The sequence below is a fragment of the Mastomys coucha genome, unplaced genomic scaffold (genome assembly GCF_008632895.1).
Source record: "Mastomys coucha isolate ucsf_1 unplaced genomic scaffold, UCSF_Mcou_1 pScaffold16, whole genome shotgun sequence".
NCBI classification, from domain to species: domain Eukaryota; kingdom Metazoa; phylum Chordata; class Mammalia; order Rodentia; family Muridae; genus Mastomys; species Mastomys coucha.
The window spans coordinates 99,290,397-99,298,390 of NW_022196898.1; the positions used below are offsets into that span (position 1 = coordinate 99,290,397).

Genomic DNA, 7,994 nt, shown 5'->3' on the forward strand with positions numbered 1-7,994 from the left:
TCAAACTATTCCACAAAATAGAAACAGAAGGAACACTACCCAATTTGTTCTATGAAGCCCCAATTACTCTTATACCTAAACCACACAAAGCCCCAACAAAGAAAGAGAACTTCAGACCAATTTCCTTTATGAGTATTGATGCAAAAAATACTCAATAAAATTCTCACAAATCGAATCCAAGAACACATCAAAATGATCATCCACCATGATCAAGTAGGCTGAACCCCGGGGATGCAGGGATGGTTCAATATAAAGAAATCCATCGATGTAACCCACTATATAATCAAACTCTAAGGGAAAAAAGGCCACATGATCATTTCCTTGTATGGTAAGAAAGTATTTGACAAAATCCAACACCCCTTCATGATAAAAATCTTGGAAAGATCAGGAATTCAAGGCCCATACCTAAACATAGTAAAAGCAATATACAGCAAACCAGTAGCCAACATCAAATTAAATGGAGAGAAACTTGAAGCAATCCCACTAAAATCAGGGACTAGACAAGCTGCCCACTCTCTCCCTTCCTATTCAATATTGTACTTGAAGTCCTAGCCAGAGCAAATAGACAGCAAAAGGAGGTCAAAGGGATACAAATTGGAAAGGAAGAAGTCAAAATATCACTATTTACAGATGATATGATAGTATACTTAAGTGACCCCAAAAATTCCATCAGAGAATTCCTACAGCTGATAAATAAACAACTTGAGCAAAGTGGGCAGATATAAATTTAACTCAAACAAATCAGTAGCCTTACTCTACACAAAGGATAAACAGGCTAAGAAAGAAATTAGGAAAACAACACCCTTCCCTATAGTTCCACATAATATAAAATACGTTAGTGTGACTCTAACCAATCAAGTGAAAGATCTGTATGACAAGAACTTCTGAAGAAAGAAATTGAAGAAGATCTAAGAAGATGAAAAGATTTCCCATGCTCATGGATTGGCAGGATTAATATAGTAAAAATGGTCATCTTGCCGAATGTAATCTACAGATTCAATGCAATCTCTATCAAAATTCCAAATCAATTCTTCATAGAGTTAGAAAGAGCAATTTGCAAACTTGGAATAACATAAAAAAAAAACAAAAAAACAAAACAACAACAAAAAAAAAACACCTCTTCTCAACAATAAAAGAACTCCTGGGGAAATCACCATCCCTGACCTCAGGCTATAGTGATAAAAACTGCATGGCATTGGTAGAGGCAGGCAGGTAGATCAATGGAACAGAATTGAAGACCCAGAAATGAACCCTCACACTCATGGTCACTTGATCTTTGATCAAGGAGTTAAAATTATCCAGTGGAAAAAAGACAGCATTTTCAACAAATGGTGCTGATTCAACTGGAGGTCAGTAGGTAGAAGAATGCAAATTGATCCATTCTTATCTCCTTGTACAAAACTCAAGTCCAAGTGGATCAAGGACCCCCACATAAAACCAGATATACTGAAATTAATAGAAGAGAAATTGGGCAACAGTCTTGAACACATGGGCAAAGGGGAAATGTTCCTGAACAGAACACCAATAGCTTATGCTGTAAGATCAAGAATTGACAAATGGGACCTCATAAAATTGCAAAGCTTCTGTAAGGCAAAAGACACTGTCAATAGGACAAAATGGCAACCAACAGATTGCGAAAAGATCTTTACCAATCCTGCATCTGATAGAGGGCTAATATCCAATATATACAAAGAACTCAAGAAATTAGACTCCAGAGAAACAAATAACCCTATTAAAAAGTGGGGCATAGAGGTAAGCAAATAATTTTCAACTGAGGAATATCAAATGGTTGAGAAGCACCTACAGAAATGTTCACCATCTTTAGTCATCAGGGAAATACAAATCAAAACAACCCTGAGATTCTACCCTTCACCAGTCACAATGGCTAGAATAAAGAACTCAGGTGATAGCAGATGCTGGCGAAGATGTGGAAAAAGAGGAACACTCTTCCATTGTCGATGGGATTGCAAGCTGGTATAACCACTCTGTAAATCAGTCTGGCAGTTCCTTAGAAAATTGGACATAGTACTACCTAAGGACCCAGCTATGCCACTCCTAGGCATATACCCAGAAGATGCTCTAACATATAACAAGGGTGCATGTTCCACTATGTTCATAGCAGCCTTATTCATAATAGACAAAAACTGGAAAGAACCCAGATGTCCTTCAACAGAGGAGTGGATACAGAAAATGTGGTACATCTACATAATGGAGTACTACTCAGCTATTAAAAACAATGACTTCATGAAATTCTTAGGCAGATGGATGGAATTAGAAAATACCATCCTGAGTGAGGTAACCTAGGCACAAAAGAAAACACATGATATGGACTCACTGATAAGAGGATATCAACCCACAAGCTTGGAATACACAAGATACAATTCACAGACCATATGAAGCTCAAGAAGAAGGTAGACTAAAGTATGGATGCTTCAGTCCTTTGTAGAAGGGGAACAAAATCCTCATTGGAGTTAGAGGGTGGTAAGGTCTTGGGAGGACTAGAAGAGGGCAAGTAAGATAAAAAAAAGGGGGGGAGGCAGGATCAGGTATGGGAGGAGACAGGAGTTTGAGGGGATGGAGAACTGGGGATGGCCACCAGCAAGTCCTTGATGCAAGGAAAGCAAGAGGCTCGCAGGCCCCAGAGGGACGAGATTAGCTGAGATGCCCAACAAAGGGGAAGGAGAGCCTGTAGAGACCCATTGCAGAGGGTAGGCAAGGCCCCACCTGAGGGATGGGGCCACCCACTCATCTCCAAATTCTTAACCCAGAAGGGCTCCTGTCTAAAGGAAATACAGGGACAAACTGTGGGGCAGAGACTGAAGGAAAGGCCATCCAAAGACTGCCCCACCTGGGGATCCATCCCATATACAGACCCCAAACCCAGACACTATTGCTGATGCCAAGAAGGGCTTGCTGACAGGAGCCTGTTATAGCTGTCTCCTGAGAGGCTCTACCAGAGCCCGACAAATACAGAGGCAGACGCTTGCACCCAATCATTGGACTTAGCACAGGGTCCCCAATGGAGAAGTTAGAGAAAGGACTGAAGGAGCTGAAGGGATTTGCAACCCATGGGAAAAACATCAATATCAACCAACCACACCCCCTAGAGTTCCCAGGGAGTAAACTACCAACCAAAGCATACACATGGAGGGACCCATGGCTCCAGCCGCAGGTGCAGCAGAGGATGCCATTATCTGGCACCCATAGGAGGAGAAGCCCTTGGTCCTGTGAAGAAGGCTCTATTTCCCAGTGTAGGGGAATGCCAGGTTGGTGAGGTGGGAGTGGGAGCACCCTCACAGAAGCAGGGGGAGTGAGGATGGAATAGGGGGTTGGGGGAGGGGACTGGGAAAAGGGTTAGCATTTGAAATGTAAATAAAGAAAATATCCAATTTTTAAACAAAGAAGAAGAAGAAGGAGATAGGCTCTTGTAGAACAGTGAAAGGCAGTCTGGATTCTGGTTAAGCTAAGGCTAGAAACCACAGTGACGCTAAAAGAACAGCTGGCGTTTTGCCTGGTTCCTGGACACTAGGCTCCTGACACAAGGGCACAACCCTCCATAGATTTGTGGCCATCAGTCACATAAGGACAATGCCCCAAGCCCCTCCACAGGTAGAGAACTGATCACAGGTCAGGACTGACCACAGGTCATATAGGCTCAAGACAGAACTCCATTTTAAAGAAGTACTTAAAGGCCTGAAGGGCTGAGCTAATTCAGCTTTCCTTCCCAGACACTCCTCCCTGCAAAAGGTATTTAACCTCAAGCCCATCCTGAGAATCAGGGTATGATTTTATTCATCCACTTTCTGCCATGACAATAAATGTCTTAAAACCATGGACTGTCTCTTTTCATCGGGATCTGCCATGGGGAGCAATAGAGAAGGCCTTTGCTTAAAGATCTGCTGTCTAACTTCTCATGGAAGGCCTCTCTACACTCCCAGGCAGCCACGGAGACCATGTCAAGACCAAACCCAGCTGCCTAAGAACAAGCCAAGGACTCTCTCCTCGAGGGATCCAGCCAAAGCTACCTCTTCTTTCCCCCTTGGACCAGGGTTAGATCCAGCTCCCAGACCCCAACTTTGTTCTCAGCTCTTCCATGACTCCAAGTAGCACCTGGGTGTCTAAGAGCCTGAGAACCAGACAGCCCAGTCTCCTTGCAGGTCTGGTGACCCATAAGCCAGCTCCAGCTATCCCTGGGACCTCAGGCTGTGCTTCCCAACCCCTGGAGCTGTGTCCCTCAGCTTCCCATAGCCAGACACCCACCTGGTGACAGTGTGGGGTAAATGCAGTCAAAACTCCTGTGTCCTGCTTCCAAGCAGCTAAGCTCTGTGGCAGAGTAGATGCGGGACCACATTAACCCTACAGGCTCTCAATGTATTTACACTTATTGTGGTGTGTTTACTACTTGTTTTTTGTGATAATGTGTTTATATTTGGAGTGATTCTTCTCTTTTACCTCATATTTTCTGTTTCCCTTTAACCTTGTTTTATTTTTATTATTATTATTTATTTTTACTTCCTAGTGGTTTCTATTTTTCTTTCTGTTTTGTTTGGTTGGTTTTCACTGATTCTTTGTGAATTTTACATCATACACTCCAATCTCATTCATTTCCCAGTCCTTCCATATCTTCCCTCAATCCCTGTAACCTTTCCTGCAAAAGAAAACAAACAAGCAAACAAAAATATCACCATGGAAGCTGTGGTTTGTCACACAGTACATTCCTGTCTAAAGAGCTCACTTGCAAATGTTCACTGCAATGAGTCATTGGTCTGCTTTGAGGCCTTTGACATCTGCAACTCCATCAATACTGGACTGTGGTATTCTGCCGGTCTGCCCCGTTGAAGCGAAAGAAAGCCTTGACAGGCCCAGAGCTAGACCACCCGCCTGTGGCGTGAAACACCAGCAGTGGCCCCTGAGATCAAATGCGGACTTCGCAGCTCGGAACATCAAAAGAACTGAAACTAATATCACTGAGACTCCTCTAGGACATACTACTGTAACCCTGAATCATGGACACCCTGAATCTTTAGTTCTGCAGGACTGGCCCCTTCACAAACTCCAGCAGCTCATAGATGGAATGTAGTGGGCCAGGTCAAAGCCCAGGATCTGGATGGTAGCTGAGTTGGTCAGCCCATCAGTTCGGCTGCACACTTAACCGCAGGACCAACTTTCCTATACTGCCCAGGCAAGGAGCCAGCTCTCCCAAGTGCTCTCAGTTAGTGACAGGAGGGGCTAGCTCTCTAGCACCAACACCACCAAGGGCCAGCTCTTCTGAGTACCAAACACCAGTGAGGGGAAAGGCCAGCTTAGCACAGTACTCATGGCCTTTGGTGGTAACATGGGCCTCAGACATCAACACAGACCCTGGCTGCAATAAAACCACAGACCCAGACATGGCTCAGATATGGCCCCCTGTTGCCAAGGACCTGTCTTAGTTTGAGTGGTAGGAGTAGTGAAAGAAATCATCAGAAGTTAGTGATGGCCGGGTGGTGGTGGCACACACCTTTAATCCCAGCACTTGGGAGGCAGAGGCAGATGGATTTCTGAGTTCGAGGCCAGCCTGGTCTACAGAGTGAGTTCCAGAACAGCCAGGGCTACACAGAGAAACCCTGTCTCAAAAAAAAAAAAAAAAGTCAGTGACGGCTACAAGCTGATGACAGCTCTGTGGTCTGCTCAAGGTAACTCTCTAAAACGCTCTCTAGATAGTTCATCGGTTTTCCAGTTATGCTCAGAAAACCTGCTAGAAACATTCTAAAAGAGCTGTAAACGCTCTCTGGATAGCCTAGCGCTTGCAGACCAAAGCCCAATCTTTTATTGGTACATCAATTTGGTCATTAAACCCAGGTTCCCTTTTGATTATCCAATGAATTGTTATTTTATGACCTTAGCCTCTTGATTCTCATAAAAAAAAAAAAACAGCAAGTACTTGTTTTTAACGTAGCAAGCCCTAGAGATCTGCCTGCCTTTGTAAACACAAACAATAAGCTTAACTGGGTGGGATCCTGTCTTGAGATCACCACTCCTTTATTTCCTGGTGCTCCTTTATTACTTAAACCATGAGCCTTGTTTTTTAACTATTCCTTTCCCTTCATTGACGCGTTAGTGCAGCTGTCTCTGTTCTTTCAGATCCATGAAGCCGGCATACAATTCATATTTTCATACTGCATCCTTATATTTTCCATAGTTGACAAATCTTTTTTTTTGGACCCACTTTATTTTTTATTTTTTATTTTCTGTTTTTTTTTTTAATTTTTATTGCATTATGCTGAGAAAAATTACATGATTACAATTTATCTGAATCTGTTAACATTTAAAAACATATTTTAAGTAAATAGAATTAAATCACATTTCTGTTTGCCTTTTGAACCCAACTCCTCCCAGAGAACCTACATCAATACCTACAATATCTTTTTTGTCATATTCCTTAACATTTATAAAATATTATAACAAAAATGAGTATTATAAAAGTTGTTTGATATAAAACAACAATTAACTCAACAGTCTTATTTATGTAGATGCTCATCTACAGCAATACTGAAAATACATTTTCTCAATATAAATTTTAAATAACTCCAAACATATTAACTGTATATTTCAAAATAATACATCACTACTAGCATTTTCTTTTTTATTTATTGTTTTGTTTTGTTTTGTTTTGTGTTTTTGAGATAGGGTTTTTCTGTATAGACCTGGCTATCCTGGAACTCAACTTTGTAGACCAGGCTGGCCTTGAACTCAGATATGCGCCTGCTTCTGCCTCCCAAGTGCTGGGATTAAGGGCATGTGCTACCACCGCCTGCCGCATTTTCTTAAATGAACATAAATATGTAAAGTCTTTTTATTTGTTTGTTTTGTATTTAGTAGAGTTTAAAATCTTGGTTCTTACTGTGGTACAAGCCCAAATTAAGAACAATTTTCAGACATTGGATTTCATTGTAATAAGGTATTACTTCCATGACCCTCACATCACCAAAGAATTTTACCTCCATCGTAGCTAAGCTGAGAGTTGATAGTTCTGCTGCACCAAGAAATGAATTGTAGGCATGATTTTTGGATACAGACTTCCTGTTATGGTCAAAGCTATTTGACTTGAGTAAGTGACTTTATTCTCAGCCCACAGAGAACAAGTTACACTCATTTAAGAAATGGTGTGTGTATTAATTAAGATGGTCTATCCATAAAGTCATTCACCAACTGTTTCAATAAACAATGGTTCTGGTTGGAGGGTGGCACAGACATTAGGTGAGGGTAAGAATCTGGTTCATTGGTGCTGTGATAATTTGGAAAAGCATTCATCTCAGAGAAAGAGTAACTTATAAAGTCTTCTTATTCAAACTTGATACAAGAGTTACAAACATCAAGCAAAGCATTCAGTCTCACATTTTGTTGTTCTCTTAAAAGCCTACCTCCCAAGTTAATCGTCTATGTTTCTTTTGGGTATATAAATAATTTTGAAATATGTACGCTGTTCTGAAAACCATAATATAGTGTAAACACATTAAGTAAACAATACTACTAATAGAGAGGCTGAGATAGGAGAAGCAAGATCTCAAGACCCTTTTGTTGTACACAGCAAGACACTGTCATGAACAAACAAGCTGAAAGTGTATATAGATTGTACAATGTTGGACCTATTTCTCCAATTACCAAATTAGAGAGACCATTGGATGACAATCAACAAATTTCTAATTCCTCGTATTTTTGGATTTCAATTGATTAGGATATGTTGGTAATATTAATTTTCATATTAAGATATTAAGAAAAAGTAATTGTTACAACCTGTTGTTTTTGTTGTAAGAGGTAGAATTAGGTTTGTGGGGATTTATTGAAAGATTACTTTCTTGCTTCTTCTAGGGTATAGTTTCTCTCCATATGTTGATGTTTTCCATCTATTATCCTTTGTAGGGCTGGATTTGTAGAAAGATAATATATAAATTTTGTTTTGTCATGGAATATCTTGTTTTCTCCATCTAAAGTAATTGAGAGTTTTGCTGGGT

General features: G+C 40.9%; 1 non-coding gene across 1 annotated transcript; it reads right to left on the reverse strand.

Moving 5' to 3' along the window:
* Positions 1-5,706: 5,706 nt before the first annotated feature.
* Positions 5,707-5,769, reverse strand: LOC116094521. Its single transcript, XR_004120166.1, has one exon. It is a non-coding gene; the product is annotated as a U7 small nuclear RNA (small nuclear RNA).
* Positions 5,770-7,994: the final 2,225 nt, after the last annotated feature.